This window comes from Hordeum vulgare, chromosome 7H, assembly GCF_904849725.1.
Source record: "Hordeum vulgare subsp. vulgare chromosome 7H, MorexV3_pseudomolecules_assembly, whole genome shotgun sequence".
In the NCBI taxonomy this organism is placed as follows: Eukaryota; Viridiplantae; Streptophyta; class Magnoliopsida; order Poales; family Poaceae; genus Hordeum; species Hordeum vulgare.
The window spans coordinates 178,686,225-178,708,027 of NC_058524.1; positions in this window are offsets into that span (position 1 = coordinate 178,686,225).

Below are 21,803 nucleotides of genomic sequence, written 5' to 3' on the forward strand. Positions count from 1 at the left end.
ATAAAATAAAGTATTTTTCACAAAACTATTTGAAGGTATTTCCAAACGGGATTTGAAACAGTAGAGAAATCAATTGCAAGTTATTTGGGAACTAGAATTGATTTCATGATAACATATATAAAAATAAAATCAAAACTTGTTGCGAACCTACTGTTAACTAACAGAAACAAAACATAATCTTTCTGAAATATAAAAGAAAATAATTTAAAAACAATTATAGAAAAGAAAATAGCCATAATCCTAAAAGAGGTGAAACAGAAATTGTTTCACAAGAAACAGTGAGCTAAAATACTCAAATAATTCAGAAATTTTTACCACTGATAACTAAGATCACTAGTGATCAGTACCAAATAGAATCAAATTAAAAGCTATTTTTAAACTCCTGGAATAAGCAAAACAAGGTTTAAATTAAATCTGATCTAATTCAAATTTTATAAATACAAACATAGACAAATTATATATCTACAGAAACTACATAAAATTTGTGATCCAACGCAAAAAGAATCACCTAATTCGGAGTTATAGACTAATAGATATGAATTTTCTAAATTGCAATTTTCTGAAAAAACTGCAATACGGGATTTCGTCAATCTCACCATGGGTGACAGAGAGGAAAACTCCGGCGAGGTAGCTGCTCCGACGAGGTGGGGAGGTCGCCGGCGGGGGTGGGGGTGCGATGGAGGAGGGTGGCGGCGAGGTAGGGAAGTCGCGGGAGGTGGTGCAGGGGGGCTGGAGGTGGCGCGGAGGCTACGGGGGAGAGCTCCTTGGTGCGTTCTTGACAGGAAAAAGGGAGGTGGTGGAGAGATGCTACGGGCATGGGAACGGGGTGTTTCTCGAGGGGAATGGAACGAGGAGGATGAGGGGATCCTTTATAGGGCGAGGGAGGTGCTGGGAGGGAAGGAGCTTCGCGAATCCCGGAGAAAAAAATTTGGGAGGAAGCTTCCTGGTGCGTGGCCATGGCAGAGAAAGAAAGAATGAGGGGAGGAAGAAGAAGGTGAGTTATGGGCCTGATTTGTTTCCTAAAGTGGCCCAGGGACTTTCCTAAAACAAAGATCTCTTTCCATATTTATTAAAACGGAATTAAAACTATTAAAAGTAAATGGAATATTCCTCGGAATATAAGGGTAATATATATTATAATTTTCAGAAAAATAAATCCAAAAATATGGGCATTTTTCCACTACCAAAATAAATACTTCAAAAAAATGTTTTTTTTTGAAAATCCCTAAATTGGTTTATTTTCTTTTTGCAAATATTTTTCAAATAAACCTTGGGTTTTATGGTCCAAATATTTCAAAGGAATATCCCCGGTTTGGAGGGTCATGTTCCTCCTCTCTTTCTTGCTTGGCAAGGATTATTTTCGGGGTATTTCTCGGGGAAGAAAAATATAGAAGAGCAAAAGATTTTTTTTGAAAGAATTCAAATGCAAACTCCATTCAAATTCTTTATAGTTGAAGAAGTCATGTCATCTTCTCTCAATGCTTTTGAATTTGAATTTACTGGAGAAGGGGAAAGTCATTTTATTCCCTCTCATTCAAAAGTTTTTGAAAAGTTTCAAATTTCACTCAAGTTTCAATCACTCAAGCAAACAAACAAACAAATAATAATTATATTAACATTCCAAAATTTGGGATGTTACTGCTGCGCACTGAAGCAGTAAGCCATACGAGGCAGTGAGGCAGACATAGTGGAGAATACGCTTGACAGATAATCAATGGGAAGTCGGAGGAGCATGGAGATATTGACACACACGGTCCACTGCATAGGAGATATTAGGTCGAGCGATGGTCAAGTACTATAGACCTCCAACAATACTGCGGTACTCAGTGGGATCATCACAAGTGAGAGGATCTCCATCAAGAGCCCATAAACGGTAAGTGGCAGACATAGGAGTAGCAGCATGCTTGCAGTTGAGCATACCAGCACGTCGCAACAGATCTAGAGAGTACTTATGATGTGTGATAGTTAATCCAGTCGAGGACCTAGCTACTTCCAAGCCAAGAAAGTAATGCAAAGTGCCCAAGTACTTCACCGCAAACTCACCACCGAGAGCAAACATGACACGATCAGCAGTAGCATGCGAGGAGCTAATAAGAATGATGTCATCGACATAAACCAACAGATACATTGTCACCTCAGGGCGCCAAAGAAGAAACATCGATGTGTCAGCAGTAGAGGGGACAAAGCCAAGAGCTCCAAGAGCGGAACCCAGTCGATCATGCCATGCACGAGGAGCCTGCTTCAGGCCACAGAGTGCCTTAATGAGACAACACATATGATGAGGGCATGGAGGATCAACAAATGATGGAGATGGCGCATGTAAACCTCCTTAGTTAGAACACCATGAAGAAAAGCATTATGGAAATCCAACTTATGAAGAGACGAGTCTCGAGTGACAACCATTGAGAATAGGAGCCGAATGGTAGTTGGTTTAACTACCGGGATGAAAGTATTCTCATAGTCAAGACCATACCATTTTTTGAAGCCCTTGGCCACTAACCGTGCTTTGTACCGCTCAATAGAACCAACGGTATGTTTCTTGACCTTGAAGACCCACTTGGAATCAATATTATTGACACTAGAGACCAGAGGAACCAACTGCTAGGTGCCATTCTTCAACAGCGTGTGATAGTCCTTCTCCATGGCAATACGCCAATGATGTTTCCCAAGAGCAGCCTGAAAGTATCATGGTTTGGTAGAAGGATTATCCTGTAAATACGCAACACAAGCTACAAGCCATGCAACGGTGCCATCCGTTTGATCCTTGGGACGAAAGATCCCAGACCGTCTGCGTGTATGCGGTCGCTGAGCAAGAGTCGTCGATGGCCCCGAGAGTGGGGATGACGACGTAGAAGGCACAACAGGAGACATGGTCTGCGATGCGGTCGGTAACGATTCGGGCGTGGTGAAGACGGCTCGGGAGGAGCCACATCGAGTATGTCCGAAGCAGCCGTCTCTGTCGCGGATGAGGAAGAACACGACGACGGGGCAGGCAAGGCCGACCCAGGCGACTGCGAGGTTTGTCCATGCGACGGTGCAGGCAAGACAACCTTAGGCAATGGGGCTGGTGAGGCCAGTGGAGAAGTAGACAAGGGCGGCCCAGTCGTGGATGGTACACACACGCGAACGCCACCCTCCTCAGGCACAGCCGTTGGCTTCGGATCCTTCAGCAACTCAAGACGATCTCCGCGTCCAGTACCAGCAGCATGATTAGGAAGCAACGCAAGAGAGTATCCAATATCAACAAACTGATCAGGCGATGGAGAGGTGGAGGGCACTAGTGGTGTCAGGGTGGTGGAGGTGGACAAAAGTGATGAAAACGGAAACACATTCACGTCGAACACAACATCACATGAGATTTAACACATGGTTAGACGGAATATGAAGACACTTGTACCCTTTGTGAAGAAACTATACCCGAGAAAGACACATTGTTTGGACTAAAACTCAAGGTTACGCTTATTATAAGGACGAAGATGAGGCCAACATGCACACCCAAAAACTTTGAGGAACATATAGTCTGGAGTCTCGTTTAGTAGAAGGTCAAGAGGTGTTTTCATCCCTAGGAGTCGTGTAGCAAGCCTATTTATAGGAAAATAGGAAGTGGAGAAAGCGTCACTCCAAAACCGAAATGAAACTGATGCATGAGCAAGTAAAGCAAGACCAGTTTCAACAATATGACGATGCTTACGTTTAGAAGTGTCTTTCTGCTGACCGGTGTGAGGACAAGACACACGATGTGAAATGCCAAGCTTGTTAAATAACACATTGAGGTTGTGATACTCCCCCCCCCCAATCAGATTGTACATGCACAATTTTATGCTTAAGGAGACGCTCAACATGTGCTTGAAATTGCAAAAACGCATCAAGCACATCAGATTTATGCTTAATAAGATAAAGCCAACTAAATCGACTCTAAACATCAATGAAACTAACATAATAATTATGACCACTAACAGAAGTTTGGGCATGACTCCACACATGAGAAAACACAAGCTCAAGTGGAGTTTTGACTACACGGCTCGACTCTAGAAACGGAAGCTAATGATTGTTGACATGCTAACATGCATCACAAATCGTAGCAGGGTTTTTATTGGACACAACTCGAAGAGCATGTCGACGAAGAACATGGATAACGATGGGGGTGGCTAGATAACCAAGCCACGCGTGCCAATGAGTAGACGACACATGCACACCGTTAAAGACCTGCGCAGCAGGTGGCAAATCAAGTGCATAGAGTCCATGGTGTAGATGACCCTTAATAAGAACGTTCCTCGTGTCCCGGTCCTTGATAAAACCATGAAAGGGGTGAAACTCAGTGAAGACATTATTATCGTGAGTAAGCTTAGGAACTGACAATAAGCTATGTGTAGCAGAAGGAACACGGAGGACACCCAGAAGATGCAAGGATTTGGGTTTATGAGTAAGAAACGAAGCCTGACCAACATGCGATATGTGCATACCTGCTCCGCTGGCGGTGTGAACCTGATCGTGACCACAGTACGGCTCCTGAGTGGAGAGCTCGCTCATCTCGCTGGTGTGGTGATGAGTAGCCCCCGTATCCATGTACCATGTTGGGTCAATGGGATAGGATGGAGTTTGACCCTGCTCATGAGTCGCCAAGGCAGCATGCTTGTCTTGCCTTTGCCGTTGTTGCCGATGCGAAGGAAGTCCTACTTGAAGCGGAGATGACAGCGGGAGGCAATGTTCCCTGGAATAGCGCAAATTTGACAGGGGAGTTGAATCCCACAGAAGGGACACCACACACACGAGCAGTCGCCCCGAGTAGTCGGCATGGGCTTGGCCGCAGGCGGTCGCGGGGCGTGCGAAGTCGGCTGAGGTACCACCTTCCCCAACAGGCGAACTGAAGGGCTTCCGTTTTCCGCGGGTGGCAGCGATTGTAGACGCAAAACCGGGGGTGACACGACGGGATTGATGCGTTGTTCTATGTCGAGGAGGCGAGAGTAGAGCTCACGCGGCTGCAGCAGGGTGTCACAACCATTGATGTTCTCGACGAGATTATCATAGTTGCTGTCCAACCCGTTCTTCACGAAGGTGGTGAAGTCCTCGGGATGAAGAGCCTGTCCAATGGAGGCCAGAGTGTCGGCGAGGCTCGTCATCTTGTTGAAGTAATCGGTGATACTGAGATCAAGAAGCTTTGTCTCCCCAAGCTCGGTGCGGATGGCATGAGCACGCGCCTGCTGACGAGACACGAAGCTGATGTGTAGAGCAGACCACGCACCTCGAGAGGTGCCAACGAAGAGAACAAGCGATGAGACACCTTCCGTGAGCGAGGACAAAATGGCCAAAAGAATAGCTTGATCCTAGGCCACCTATCGGTGAAGGATGACACCTATGGGGGCCTCAACGGTCCCCTTTTTGCTGGTTTGGCGGGGAGAGGGGTCGCGGCAAGAGCCGAACCAACAGTCAGGGCCCGGCAAGATATTTTTACCCAGGTTCGGGCCGCGTGGTGCATAAAACCCTAATCCTGCATACGTTTAGGTATTCGTTTTGGGTTACTGTAGATCTGTCCCTTTTTACAGCCTTTCGATTTGCCAAAAAGCCGAAAAGCCCCTACTACTGAGCCTCGGGCCTCCTTTTATAGGCAAAGGTGTCACCATAGTGGCTCAGTGGGTGAACGGTGGGTTCACGGGTGAAACAGGGCCGACCGACTGTTACAGTGTTACTGCCCTGTCAGAGGTGCAATAAATGCTTCGACAGACTTCCCTGACCTCGTCGGGGGGGGGGGTGGACATGTACCCACACGTGGCAACTCTGAGGCGTTGTGCGGGCGTGCGGGCGAACACATGGCGCATGCATCGTCGGTGGCGTGCTCGTCGGTGGAGGCGCTCGCAGGTCGCGAGGGCGCCCTGGGCCCACGCCTCTCCTCTAGCCTTTCTCTTTCTTCCCGGCAAGCTTACCTTGTCGAGGCTCTTCCTGTTCCTCTTGGCAGGGAGGTAATGGCATGTCAAGGCCTTGTCAGCCACCCTTGTCGGGGCTCAGTCCTTCTTCCTCGGCGGGAGGATCTCGCCGTGGCATTGTCTATCTCCTCGGCAGGGAACTCCTACCAGAGTATCTTCTTCCTTCCCAGCAAGCGAGTGCTTGCTGGGGCTTGCAATCTGCACTTGGTGGTTTCTGAGTCTCGCTTTTGCCCTAAGCCTCAGCGACGCGCCTTGCCACTGCGGAGGGGCTGCCGGTGTCCGCGCACAAGTCTGGGGCACTTGAGACCCCAGTCTTTAGTGCACCGACAGGAGCCCCCGGGCCTAGGCCACACACGCATGCGAGGCGTTGTTGGGCCAGGCCCAAAGCGGTGCGTGGACTCGCGGGCGCCGGGTTTATCGAAATCGAGCCGTTAGAGGCTTCCTTTCCCCACGTCGCGCATTGAACTCGTGAAGCGGGAGGGTGTGTGGCATGCGCACAGTGGCCTCTTTACTCCGTGAGAACGCCTCTGCCACGTGCAAGACATGCGCAGCGGCGGTCGGCCAAGTGACGATCGTGGCCTCAAAAGCCGCGGGCGTGGATGGGCCCGCCCCTGCATGCGTTGGTGCAGCAGGGCGGTTCCTGATACGTCTCCAACATATCTATAATTTTGTATGGTTTCATGCTATTATCTTGTCAAACTTTGAATGTTTTGTATGCCTTTTATATCTTTTTTGGGACTAACTTATTAACTTAGTGCCAAGTGCCAGTTCCTGTTTTTCCCATGTTTTTGACCCCTTTCAGAGGAGGATTTTAAACGGATTCCAAACGGAATTAAACTTCCAAAAAGATTTTTTCTGAAACAGAAGAAGATCGGGAAGCCTGAGAATCAGGGCAGGGGGCCAGCAGGGACCCCACAAGTCCCCTAGTCGCGGCCGGGGGGGCCCGCGCCTCCCAGGCTTGTGGCTCCCTGGGCCACCTCTGCCCTAGGTCTTTCGCCTATATATTCCCTAAAATCCCAGATAAAACCAGGAGATCATCGAAAGTACTTTTCCGCCACCGCAAGCTTCTGTCTCCGCCAGATCCCATCTGGGCACGTTCTGGTGCCCTGTCGAAGGGGGGATTCGGATACGGAGGGCTTCTTCATCAACACCATGACCTCTCCGATGATGCGTGAGTAGTTCACCATAGACCTACGGGTCCATAGCTAGTAGCTAGATGGCTTCTTCTCTCTCTTGGATCTTCAATACAAAGTTCTCCATGATCTTCATGGAGATCTATCCGATGTAATCTTCTTTTGCGGTGTGTTTGTCGAGATCCGATGAATTGTGGATTTATGATCAGATTATCTATGAATCTTATTTGAGTTTCTTCTGATCTCTCTTATGCATGATTTCATATCCTTGTAATTCTCTTCGAGTTGTGGGTTTTGTTTGGCCAACTAGATCTATGATTCTTGCAATGGGAGAAGTGCTTGATTTTGGGTTCATACCGTGCGGTGACCTCACCCAGTGACAGAAGGGGTAGTGAGGCACGCATCGTGTTGTTGCCATCAAGGGTAAAAAGATGGAGTTTTCATCATTAGTTTGAGATTATCCCTCTACATCATGTCATCTTGCTTAAGGCGTTACTCTGTTCGTCATGAACTCAATACACTAGATGCATGCTGGACAACGGTTGACGTGTGGAGTAATAGTAGTAGATGCAGTAAGTATCGGTCTACTTGTCTCTGACGTGATGCCTATATGTATGATCATTGCCTTAGATATCGTCATGACTTTGCGGTTCTATCAATTGCTCAACAGTAATTTGTGCACCCACCGTAATATTTGCTATTTTGAGAGAAGTCTCCAGTGAACACTGTGGCCCCCGGGTCTACTCCGCACCATATTTTCAGCCTTACTCTTTTTCTTCGTTGCACTTTCTGCATTCAGATCTCACTTTGCAATCAATTTTGAAGGGATTGACAACCCCTTTATAGCATTGGGTGCAAGCTCTTTTGTGTTTGTGCAGGTACTCTGGACTTGATGAGATTCTCCTACTGGATTGATACCTTGGCTCTCAAACTGAGGGAAATACTTACTGCTCCTCTGCTGCATCACCCTTTCCTCTTCAAGGGAAAAACCAAGACAAGCAAGTCTCTGTCAACGTGTCAAATTCTGGCGTTGTTGTTTGAGAAGTAGCAGTTCCCTATTCCGCTCGTGACTTGAGGGCGATTGGGCGAGAGGGGCGGTGGCTTCTGGAGCGAGGAGGGTGGGCCTCCGAGCTTTGCCCTATAAATTAGGGTGTTGGCATGGAGGTTTTGCCCATCCATCTCACTCTCGAAGCTTTCAGCGCCTGTTGCCTTGCCTTCTCTTGTTTCTTTCAGCTTTGCCGGTGGCGCTCGCCCCTAACCATGGTTATGGGATGGGGCTGGCCTCCGTCAGCCGCCAGGGCAGCAAGGGGATCCCGCTCGGATCATGCCACAACTTCATGGGCCGCAGCCAGCGGCAGCCCCGTCGACCGTGGCGGGAGAGGCCCGAGGGGCCGAGGACACCGGGGTCATGGCCGAGGGAGGCGGAGTGCTACTCCAGTGTCTCCGCCTTCTCCTGGACTTGGCGGGCACTCGGACGGGACGAAGTTGGAGTTCGTCGTGGAGCTGCACGACGTTTTGCGGGGCCATCTGCATCTCCCCCGCCCTTTCGCTAGGGCGATGGACGCCTCTAGGCCCCCTGTCTTGTGGTTGCGGGCGCATGGCTGCTCCCACGGCGCTATGCAGGCGCGTGTGGAGTACCCGAAGCGCCACTCCATGCTGCTCGGGCGGGGGTGGAAAGCTTTCGCCCGCGCCCATAGCCTCGAGGATGGGCATACCCTCCGTTTCAAGTTAACGGAGGATGATATGCTATCCGTCAAGTTTTACGGGCGCTCAGGTGTGCGTCTCGACTGCTGTGAAGAGAGCTTGAGCGGCGTCGAGTGTCCTTCCTCGAGCGAAAGTGACGAGGAGGACAGCAGAGGCAGTGGTGCCCTTGGCAGGTCAGGATCCCGGGGGGTCACGTGGGAGTACGATTCCCCGGGTTCCGACTGACCGCCGGCCCTGCCACCGAGGCCCGCTAACGTCTCTCCCTCGTCTGGTGGGGTTATCTTCCTCGAGCTGGCGCCGGTGCCTCGTGTTCGAGGAGGAGACATCTCTGCAAGCTCTAACTTCTCCAGCCCCCCTGCTTGGGCCACCAGACGAGGGGTCACGTGGGAGTACGATTCCCCGGGTTCCGACTGACCGCCGGCCCTGCCACCGAGGCCCGCTAACGTCTCTCCCTCGTCTGGTGGGGTTATCTTCCTGGAGCTGGCGCCGGTGCCTCGTGTTCGAGGAGGAGACATCTCCGCAAGCTCTAACTTCTCCAGCCCCCCTGCTTGGGCCACCTCACCGGGGCGGGGGTTGGCTCTGTAGCCCGGGAGGAGACGCGCTCGCCGGCTCCGGATCCTTCGCCCCTTCCTGTAGCTTAACGAGGCCGAACCTGCTCTTGTCGGTACAGTGCTGGTCCCGGAGGAGACAACATGAATGTACCGCGGGCCTTGCCGCTTCTTGTCTTCATGAACTCCAATTCCTCCGCATAGGTCGCTCCTCGTTAAAAGACAGAGTCTTTAGGTTAGGACAACAATGCGTTGTAAGAGGTACCAAATGTATCGAGACAAATGAATGAATAGTTGCCTCCTTTATTCGACTCTCATTTTGTATGATTATTTCCTTGCACTTTACGGAAGCTTGCTGGCTTGACTTATCCTGCCGCGAGCCCTTAGAGGAGCGGATCCTCAGAAAACTCAACAGAGGAGGTCATCACCTGCAAGACTCCTTGTCGCACTGAGTGCAACCATTTAAATTGTCGAGCGCCGCTTGAGGCAAAATAAGGTGCTACTTAGTTGTTCGAAACGTTGAGTGAGTTCGAAACGCGATAAGGGCGCTTTGTGGCCGCTCAAGTTGTTGAACATGCTCGAAACAGAGTCGGAGCGCACTGATCCTAGCAAGGTCCATGTGCGCGCGGGGTTCTCATAGAAAATTCGATACTTCAAATGGAGACAACTAATCTATCAAGAGTTTGGTAAGGAGTTTGATTCTGTACTTATCTCGCACGTTGCGGCATTCCTAGCCGCAACGTCTGAAGGTGCTGCCGGGGGGGGGGGGTATCCATACCCCCGGCAAGCTGACGTTGCCTCCAGCGGCCTTTTTGCCGACGAGGTTTTCACCGGTGGCCTTTGGCCACTATGGAGGGAAGAGGCACGCTGGGGCGTAATGCTTTCTTATCTCTTTTGCAAGAGTTTTGCTGGCGGAGCCCCCGAGCGCATCTTTCTAGCGTCACAGCGCTCCAAGGAGGAATGCGAGCCGGAGGGCGCGTGAAGGGGCGGTTCGGGGCCTCGGACACCTCCTCGACGACCATGCAGCGCTCCGAAGAGGTGTGTCGGTTGGAGTAAGCGTCAGAGGCCTGGCCGAAGCCCCTATCACGCCCTCAACAGCAGCGCGGTGCTCCAAGGAGGTGTGTCGGCCGGGTGATGCGGAGCTTGGGGCTTCCGCTCCTTCCAGCCGCGCTCGCATAGCACCTATCGAGGCGCTATGAGCTCTTGCGCGGGCAGAGGAGCCACTGCTTCCTCCCACTCAGGGAAGATGCAGCGACGAACTGGGATCCGTGGAGCCGACGAGGGGCTCGTCGGATCGGGGTGGCTCTTCTTCCGGCGATCCCCCTACCTGGCGCACCAAGGATGTCGGTGAAGGATCCGCACCTATGGGGGCCTCAACGGTCCCCTTTTTGCTGATTTGGTGGGGAGAGGGGTAGCGGCAAGAGAAGAACCAACAGTCAGGGCCCGGCAAGATCTTTTTACCCAGGTTCGGGCCGCGTGGTGCGTAAAACCCTACTCTTGCATGTGTTTAGTTATTCGTTTTGGGTTACTGTAGATCTGTCCCTTTTTACATCCTTTCGATTGGCCAAAAAACAAAAAAGCCCCTACTACTTAGCCATAGGCCTCCTTTTATAGGCAAAGGGGTCACCAAAGTGGCTCAGTGGGTGAACGGTGCGTTCACGGGTAAAACAGCGCCGACCGACAGTTACAGTGTTACTGCCTTGTCATAGGTGTAATAAATGCTTCGACAGACTTCCCTGACGTCGTCAAGGGGGGTTGGACATGTACCCACATGTGGCAACACCGGGGCGTTGCGCTGGTGTGCGGGCGGACGCGTGGCGCATGCATCATCGGTGGCGTGCTCGTCGGTGCAGGCGCTCGCAGGCCGCGAGGGCGCCCTGGGCCCGCGGCTCTCCTCGGGCCTTTCTCTTTCTTCCCGGCACGGTTACCTTGCCGGGGCTCTTCCTGTTCCTCTCGGCAGGGAGGTGATGGCCTGCCGAGGCCTTGTTAGCCTTCCCGACAAGGGTGGCTTGCCAGGGCTCAGTCCTTCTTCCTCGACGGGAGGGTCTCGCCGTGGCATTATCTATCTCCCCGACAGGGAGCTCCTACCGGGTCTCTTCTTCCTTCCCAGCAAGCGAGTGCTTGTCGGGGCTTGCAATCTGCACTTGGTGGTTTCTGAGTCTCGCTTTCGCCCTAAGCCTCAGCGACGCGCCTTGCCGCTGCGGAGGGGCTGCCGCTGTCCGCGCACAAGTCTGAGGCACTGGAGACCCCAGTCTTTAGTGCACCGACACCACCCATGCACGGTATGACGGATTATAAGGCGGTGGACACGAAAGAGCACCGTCAATATATCCCCTCGAGGTAGCGACTGCGAAGTAGAGGCATCACCTATGCACGCCAAGGCAAGTAGTTGTTCGGCATGAGATTCACCGGGATGAGGTGCGCGAAGTAGAACACCGTTGCAGCCCCAACATGATCCCCGAGAGCAGACATCATCGGCGACGGAGCAGCCCTTGGAGGTATTGCACCTACAGGAACGAGCGAGGAAACCTCCGTCTCCAACGGCGACGGATGAGCTTCATAACCCATGGACATCGGCGGTGGTGGATGAGACAGAGGTGTCCCATATGGGGATGCGGAGAATCCGCCGTACGACACCGACGGCTGAGCCCCGTAGGGTAATAAATGAGCCCCGTAGGACGGCGACAGATGCGCCCCGTAGGACTGCGGCGACGGTTGCGCCCCGTAGAGCTGTGTCGGCGACGCCCCGTAGGGCTGAGCCGACGGCGCCCCATAGGATGACGACGACAGCAGTGCCATGTAGGGCTGTGGCAAATGCGCCCTGTGGGGCAGGGCCGACGGACCAGCGCTAGCGGTGCACATGCGATGGGAGCGGCGGTCGAGGGAGCCGCGATCGGAGCGACGACCGCCCCCGGATGAACCGCGACCAGCTGTCCAGACGCCATGAATGGCAACTGGAGAGCCAGGGGAGGCGACGGAGGCGGAGCCGCAGGAGGCGCGGGAGCCGTGACGATGACGACAACGAAAGACATATATCGACCTAATCTGATACCATGTAAGACTTAGGTTTAGAAAACTGTTTGACATCCTTGATGGGTGCAGTTATCTCATATATATATATATATATATAAGAGGTGTACAAGGTGTAAGATACAGATTACAAATCATGTAGAGAGGCTACATATATATACATATATATATATATATATATATATATATATATATATATATATATATATATATATACATATATATATATATATATATATATATATATATATATAGTGTAACATGAATGGTTGGATTTAAGGGGTCCAGCTGTGGATTTTCTAAGTTAATACTACAATGGCATAGTGGCGTATCCAGCGGGTATGGCGGGTGAGATTTTTTGAACATATTTTTTACCATGTAAAAATTTGCTGATTTTCAAGGCTCAACCAAACCAATTGAAATATATCGCAATTTTTTTGAAGCGTGCAGACCCTCTAGTTTATTTCTAGGTACTCCAATGGCACATGATTCCTTCTCTTTGGAAGAAAGATTGGAAGGATAGGAACGCCGGTGCATGCACAACGGTAAGTAGGAGGAGCCAGGGCCAAAAAGATTGGCGACACCGAGGAGGAAGAAGACCTGCCAGCAGGGCTAGGTGGGTAGAGTAGCTGGGTAGGAGCTAGTTGCAGGAAGGAAAGGTTGGATGAAGCAGCGGGGAAAGGTGGCCGGGCAGGGCAGTAGCCAGCAGAGTCCGATGCGACGCGATGCGTTTCAATTCCTTGGCTCCATTCAGGTCCGGGGCTAGCCAGCGATTCGCCGCTAATCCCCAAAACAAAGGTTGAGCAATGAGCATGCATGCACGCACGACGACTAGTACGTGTACGTAGGCATGTAGTGGTAGTCCCAGATTTTATTTAAGTGCCAGTAGAGCTAGGTGAAAAGGAAACATACTAGGGGTAATAATTTGCTTAGGGTATCCCAATCATTGCCGTGTGTGAGGTGAGATCACGCGCTCATCGGCAGCTACTCGCTAGCTCGAGTAAATTAAGGGCCAGCTAGAGTAAACAAGCGTACATTCGATCTTGCGAGGAACATATGCTAATGTACTCCTAAGAGCATAAAGTGATGAACACGACATGAACGTACGTACCCTTGATGGGTGCACCCATTTTAAATGACAATATTTCATGCAAATATGGACAGAAATGTAGCGGAGGTTTGAGAAAACCCCGGGAGTGCAGCTGACCCTACAGGTTGTACGTGGCAGTACCTTTGCTGGCTCACTGAAAAGTGGGTCCATGCCGAGATGTGGCTCATAAAAAAAGAATTATGCCACTGCGCGTGGCCTGGCCTGAACTGTAGAGCGTACTTACATCCACCAGCTGGTACATACTGCGTCTAGCTGATGAACAAACACTACTGCTAACTCGTGAAGATGCTTCAGGGAATTACCAAAGATCCAATGTATAGAACGGAAGTTATACGATGGTGGATCGATCATTCAGCTGGTTTCGAGCGATGGGTCGAGGCCGAGGGTACCTGAAGAGATCCACGGGGCAGAGGGATGAGCAGGAGACAGAGCGTGCAGTGGAAATCTGGCGCGCACTGTTGCTGTTGCCGGGCGCTGGAGCTCGCGCCGCGCCTGGCCGGCCGGGATGGGGAAGGGGAAAGGGCAGGCGGCCTTAATTATTGCAGCGCACGCGGCACGGCTGCGCTGCCATGGCAGCGTAGCTCGGACCAGAGAGGGGGGAGGAGGTGGAGGGAGATGGGTTGCAGCTGCCGCGCCGCGGCGCCGGGGAATGGATGCCCACGTGCGAGAGCGGCGCGCTGGCGGAGGTGACGAGACCACTCGGGCCGGGCCGCACGCTCGTGCACACGCGATCGTCCAATCTCCGCTGCATGATGCCCTCCCCTTTCTGCTCCTCCCTCTCTCCTCCTCTGCCGCCCATGCCCCTCGACGCATCTCTCTCCTTTTCTCAGCCGGCTGAGCTAGCTGTAGGGATGCAGTTCGCGGCAGAGTAGGTAGGTAGGTAGGTAGCTGGCCTGCTAGGACGGCAAGCAAAATATTTTACCACTGTGCATTCCATATTTTCTACTCGATACGTTCGTGGCCGTTCGCGGCCTGGCCCCGGCCGCCCAAAGCAGCAGGATCATCTTGGCTCTTCCACACGGCTGTTCCTGACTCCCGGAAAGCACCAATATTATACTTACCATCTATTGTCCATTCACCTGCGCTGCGCACGCACGTACTCTACGTGCTCCACTAGACCACTAATAGTTAACTGTTGTCTGATTTCATGTCGACACGTAACAGAAGAACGAAGGACACGGACTGAGACCTGAGACGAGGAGCGTCTAGCCGTCTAGCTGTTTCGTAATTAGCTAGCTAGATCAGATCATAAGCGAGGTTAATCAGTCGGAGTATACCGTGGGCTTTTGATGAGATTGCGGGCGAGCCAGCGAGCGGGCGGAGCATGCATGCATGCGGCAGGAAGGGGGTGAGGGCAGAGGACGAACAATTGAATGCGCGAGGTGAGGCAGGAAGCGAGCGAAGAAATGGATACTGCAAGGGCGCAGCTCCTGTCAAGTTCCGCATTCAAAGCATGTGCAGCGGGCAGGTTTTGGCTAGCTGCCCGCACGGTGGCATGGTGTACGTGCATGCGTGTCTGCCCGTCCAGGTGAAGCAGGGAAAGGGGCCCTCCCGTCCTATGCCAGGAGGAAGGTAGGAAGTCTGGCAAAATTGACAAAACTGACCTCTCGGGCGAAAGAACTCAAGGAGTGATTCCTCGGGGGAAATATTTCACTGGCCTGACCCTTTTGTGTGGCGTCCGATACCTAGGCGCCACACTACACTCTGTGACGTCTAGCCGTTCGGCGCCACACCCCCCCGACCACCTGGCAGGAAGGGGCCCACCCCCCAGGCCGTGTGACGCCTAAGCCTCAGGCGTCACACATTGTAACGTGTGGCGCCGAACGCTTAGGCGCCACACATGGACTTAACTGACCACGGGCCAGCCCCCCTCCCCACCCCCTCCCCACCCCCTCCTCATTCCCCTCCCCCAGCCCCCTCTCCCAGCCACTGCCCCCTCCCTCAAATCCTTCTCTAAATCATCAAATCTGAAGGTTTGGACCGGGCATTTGTTGTCCAATCGCTCCCCTAAGGTAATCCCCACCTCTCCCCTCATTCTCATCCAAAGGAAAATCTTTTGTGTTCTTTTTTTTGCAAATTTGAGGAAACCCTAGCTTTTCATGAAATGTGGGATGTATATGATATTGTTTTATTTGTTTGTATGTTAGGATAAGGGGTATGATGGGGTTAGGATTAGGGTTGTTTGGATGTGTGCATTATGGTTGTTTTAGGGTTAGGCTAGGGTTAGGCTATGGTTAGGCTAGGGTTAGGGATGTTTGGTTGTGTTAGGGTTATGATGGGGTTAGGGTTATTTGGAAGTTAGGCTAGGGTTATTGTAATTGTATGATTGCTCATAAAAAAGGTTCTATGTTTTGTTGTTTAGGTATGGGAAGAACATGTGTTTAAGTTCATCACGTGGACAAGGATGCCTTTTTAAAAGGCAATATTGATCCGGACCCGGATGAGCTTGACATGGTGTTCGATTTGTGTCCTAGCTATGGTGAATTGTTGGAACAAGTCCGAAAGGATTTGAATTGGATGGACCCTAGTGATGTAGTTGAGTTTGATGGTAGGCATAATGTGGGATTCGGAATGCACATTCGTTGGAAGACCATGCGTGTCAACTCCGAGCAACGTTGGCTTGCATACAAGGATACGGTGGCCGAATCACTAGACAAGGCTCTAGAGTTATTTGCCATAAAAACAAATGTTCCTAACTTGTTGGATTTGAACCGGGTTGCCTCTTCGATTGTTGAACCTATTCCTGCAACCATCAACGAAGAGGCCAACATTGAACCTCTTTCCTGTGTCTATGAGGCTAACGAAGAGGTCAACATTGAACATGAACCATTGGTAGAGGCTAATGATGAGCACGATGATGATGAGAATGATGGCAATGTTCTTCATGACAACAATCTTGGTGATTTGGACAAATATAATTTGCAAGAGACAATGGACCATTCCATTCCGTACTCACGTGGCTATGCCTCTGAGTCTGACGATGAGGGTCCCAATGAAGAAGTTGATGAGGAAGGGTTCACGGCAAAGGAGGCTGAAGCTTTCACGAATGTATTAAAGCGTGATCACCGGACACCATTGTTCGAGGATCTTAGCCTTGCGGATGAAGCCGTGGTTGATGGAGGCGAAGGCATATTGTTTGGAGCTAGGCCACCTTCTCAGCGGGACACACATGAGAAGAATATTATTTTGCCGGGGTCAAAGTTCGAAACATTCTTTGAACTGAAGATGTGGTTGGATGAATATTCTGTTACACATTATAGGCCACACAAAGTTGTTCATTCAAACATGAAGCTGCGTTACACGGTTGCATGTGAGGATAGAGGTTGTCCTTGGATTGTCCGTGCAAGACAATGGAAAGGAGGGCCAGGATGGAACATTGTTAGTTGTATGCCTCACATGTGTCGAGGCAAGAGGGTTGATGGTGCCCTATCGTCGCAAAGCCATAGACAACTAACCTCCGAGTTCATCGCTTATAGGCTTTCCAACTCCATCTCCTCTCTTCCTACAATGAGCATAAAAAGCGTACAAGACCTTGTGAAAGCCCTCTTTCACTACGAGGTGAAATATGGTAAGGCATGGAAAGCAAAGCAAGCCGCATTCAAGATGTTGTATGGTGATTGGGAGGAAGCATACAACCGCATACCTAGGTTGTTGGGAGCTATTGCCCACACTAACCCGGGTATGGTTCATGTGGTCGAGCCGTATGGGGAGAAAACAAGGATTTTGAATGGAAATAGGGTCCGCGTATTTGGCCGTGCATTTTGGGCATTTGAGCAATGTGTGAGGGCTTTCCAGCACTGTCGTCATGTCATCCCCATCGATGGCACGTTTTTGACCGGACAATTCAAGGGCACTTTGTTGGTTGCAATAGCAAGTGATGCCAATAACCGGTTGATGCCTTTGGCTTTTGCTTTGGTTGAGGCAGAGAACAATGTTAACTGGGAATGGTTCTTGCATATTTTGAGAACCAAAGTATTACCGTTTGAGAGGGAAATATGTGTCATATCGGATCGCCATCAAGGCATACTTAACGCGGTTGACATTGTCATTCCCGGCCATGCTCCTTTGCATCATCGATGGTGCATGAGGCATTTCTGTGCAAACTTCTACCGGGCATGTGGTAGCAAGGAGTTGGCGGATGATCTTCAAGATTATTGTCAAGCATTTTCGGACAAACGATTTGCAAGATTGTACAATGCTTTGCTTGTAAACAAAAAACTTGATGCAGGTGGGCTTGAGTTTCTTAACAGGCACATTGAACTTCGGGCCAAGTGGGCACGAGCTTATGACGAAGATGGCCGAAGATATGGTCAAATGACAAGTAACATGGCAGAATGCTTCAACCGGGTGTTGAAGGGTGTCCGTGCGTTGCCGGTGACGGCAATAGTTCAATACACATTCGACAAGTTGAGAGCATACTTTCTAAAGTACTCGCAAGAAACAGATGATCAAATTGCGGGAGAGAACAAGAAAAAGTATAAGTACCAGTTTCCACCAAAGGTTGACAAATGGATGGTATTTCAATCACGGAAGGCTGACTCCCAAACGGCTACCCTGTACAACAACGAGGATTGGACATACGAAGTGAATGAGCCCGGAGGAACGACAAACGATGGCCAGCAACACGAAAACAGGGCGTTCAAGGTATCTTTATCCTTGTGTGATTACTCTTGTGGGAGGCCAAGGTTGCTTCATCTCGCATGCTCGCATTTGTACACGGCAGCTCACAGTAGGAATGTGGACGTCAACCATCCACTAACCGTGAGGGAGTCCGAGTTCTCGATCATGACCAGAAACATACATGGGCTCCTAGATTTGAACCATACTTTGACCAATCACAATGGCCGGAGTATCATGGAGTACAACTATGGCCCGACCCAGAGTGGAAGGTTGTGAAACTGGGAAGACGAAAGACAAAGCGTTTTAGAGGAGACATGGATGGATGGGGCCATGGTGGTGGCAGAGAAATGGGGAACAATCAATTCCAAGAGCCTACTGAGAGATCACATTGTGGAGATTGCGGTGTAACAGGGCACAACACAAGAAGGTGTACGATGCGAAAGAAGAAGTCCAAAAACAATGATTCCAGGTCAAGCCAACCAAGTCCTAGCCAACCAAGTTCAAGCCAACAAGGGACGTGTCAAGGAAGCACGAGCCAACAAGGGACGGGTCAAGGAAGCACAACCCAACAAGGGACGGGTCAAGGAAGCACGAGCCAACAAGGGACGGGTCAAGCAAGCACGACCCAACAAGTTCCTACTCAACATGTTCCTAGCTGACTTGGGCTTACTAGAGGACGTGGTGCTAGAGGAAGTGGTGGTGGTAGAGGCAGGGGTGCTGCTAGAGGCAGGGGTGGGATAGGTCGTGGTGGTGCTAGAGGTAGGGGTGGGATAGGTGGTGGTGCTGCTAGAGGCAGTGGTGGGATAGGTGCTGGACTTACTAGGATTGGTATGCGTGGATACCTACGAGGACCATTTCCGTATGTCACATATTTCACTTATCTTTATCATGTTGTTTTTCATGCTCCTTTGTGTGTTATTTTACTAACTATGAGCTTTGATGCCTGTTTTGTAGGTATGTCCGCTTCTCAACCCAACAAGGCAAAAGCGGAGTGGGGGGAGGAGAAGGATGCAGCCAGTGAGGAGCAGTGGTCGATGGAGAGGGCTGCAAAGAAGTTGAGAGAGGAGGATGCAGCGGAAGCGCGAAAGAAGAAGGATGAGGAGCATAAGGCAAAGATGGATGAGGAGTGGCAAATGTTCCTTGAGCATAAGCGATATGAGGCTAGGATAAAGGAGAATGACAGGAAGACGCTAGAGAAACGTAAAAAAGAATATGAAGCTAACTTTAAGAAGATGTGGGCAGAGGCCGCAGCAAAGAGAGAGCGGGAGCATCAACGCTTCACGGAGAGGGTTAAAGAAGAGGCTTCAAAAATACGGAAAAGGGAAGAGGAAGAGGAAGAAGAGAGGAAGAAGAAGAAGGGTAAGGGGCCTTGCTCGACCCAATAGAGCCGGATGCTTCTATTCTATGTGTTGTTGAACCCTATGTGTTGTTGAACCTTGTTCAGTTCCGCGCTTTCTTACTATGAAACTCCACTATGTATGCACTTTTGGACGTATGTTACTTCAAGAACCCTATGTATGTTTGAACCCCGCCCTCTTTGTGTTGTATGTTTTAACGTATGTATTTGAACTCCTCCACCACTACTATGTGTTGTATATTTGTGCATATTTGTGATGTATATTTGAACTCCTCCACCACTATGTGCTGTAGTTTTTAGCATGACAGAATGTGTGGCGCCTAAGCCTTGGGCGTTGCACATGTGTGGCGCCTAAGGCTTAGGCGCCACACATGTGAAATAGAGTAACAGAAAGTATACATTTGGGATGCCAGTAGGTTTTCAATTGTGTGGCGCCTAAGCCTTAGGCGCCACACAATTGAAAACCTACTGGCATCCCAAATGTATACTTTCTGTTACTCTATTTCACATGTGTGGCGCCTAAGGCTTAGGCGCCACACATGTGATGTGTGGCGCCTAAGCCTTAGGCGCCACACATGTGAAACAGAGTAACTTGGCTACTCTTTTGATGAGTAATGCTCATCCTAAGTCTTAGTTTCACTATGTTCCCATTTTGTTCTCATTTTGGTCTTAGTTTCACTTTGTTCTCATTTTTGTCTTAGTTTCACTTTGTTCGCTGTTTCATCAAGACTATGTTTCTCATTTCATCAAGACTCTGTTGATCATTATCCTTATCTTAGTATTCTCAAGTGTTGCTACAACTTGCTGATACAACTTGGTGAAATTAAGATACAACTTGCTGAAATTAAGATACAACTTGCTCATACAACTTCGTGAAATCTACTGAGTCCAACGTGGATGTTTTCCTTTTCCATCACTGGCTTCTTCTGCTGCCTTGGCCGCACGAGATCTTTCTCTCTTTCTCTCCCTCTCAGCTTCACGGGCTTGTTCCCGCTGTCTGTAAACCTCCTCCAGCCGTATATTCTCTTCTTGGTTTTTCCTTATCATCTCATCAAGAAAAGCCCTCTGCTCCACACAGTACTCTTCCCACTCTTTCTTCTGCGCTGCTTTCTCCTCTGCTTCAGCCTTCTCGCGGCGCTCTTCCAAGTCCCAGCTAGCCCATGCACGGCGACCTCTTTCACGAATCTCGGTCACCGCCCAGTCGACATTTCCGTGTCAATCCAACGATAGTACACGCAGAGAGGAGGAGGAGACTACGAGGAGGATCAGATTCAAGTAAACAAAAATATCAAGTAAACAATAATCTGGATGACTTGAGCATACCGGAGGCCTGATGTACGCAGAAATACATTCGGGTGGATCAGATTCATAATTGGCGCACATGAAAAACTTCATGCCCAACCAATCTGAAAAATCCTCCACCTCCTTCACCTTGCAGAGATCACCGCACCAACATTGAACTGCTTCCACACCCCGAGGTAAACTCGCACTCTTCATTTTCTTAGGCCTGATGCTTTGATCCGAGCAAGGCAAACTCATATTGACTAAAGCGGTGGTAGTGTTCTCAAGTGAGGCTGGATGACGGAGGAAGGCAGTCCAATGCCTCCTTTTATAGACCGGAGGAGGGAAAGGTGGCGGGAACAGAGGAGGGAAAGGTGGCGGGAAAGGAAACGTGGAAATTTAGGCGGGAACGGAGGAGGGAAAGGTGGCGGGAAAGAAGACGTGGAAATTTAGGCGGGAACGGAGGAGGGAAAGGTGGCGGGAAAGGAAACGTGGAAATTTTGGCGGGAACGGAGGAGGGAAAGGTGGCGGGAAAGAAGACGTGGAAATTTTGGCGGGAACGGAGGAGGGAAAGGTGGCGGGAAATAGTGTGCTTTGAGATTCCAGCAGGTTTTCACATGTGTGGCGCCTAAGCCTTGGGCGTTGCACATGTGTGGCGCCTAAGCCTTGGGCGCCACACATGTGAAAACCTGCTGGAAGCTTAATTTTGGCAGCAATACAACATTTTTGACAACAACTTAATAGTTCACAACAAGTGCAACATCATCATCATATATGTAGACAACATTTTTGACAACATCATCATCATATATTTAGACAACAACTAAATGGTTCACAACAAGTGCACAGCAACTAAATGGTTCACAACTCGAAATAGTTCACAACAAAAGTAAATAGTTCACAACAAAATTAAATGGGTCACAACACAAGTGCAACACCAACTCCAAATGACTCCGGTTCACATCTTGGGGCCTCGTCCCCTCTTAGATACTAGCTTCTTCCTTCTCGCAACCACAAATTGCTCCGGGTCATCCGAATCATCGTCATCGTCATCCTCATCCTCATCGTCCATGCTTCTCATCCTTGACAAACGAGAGC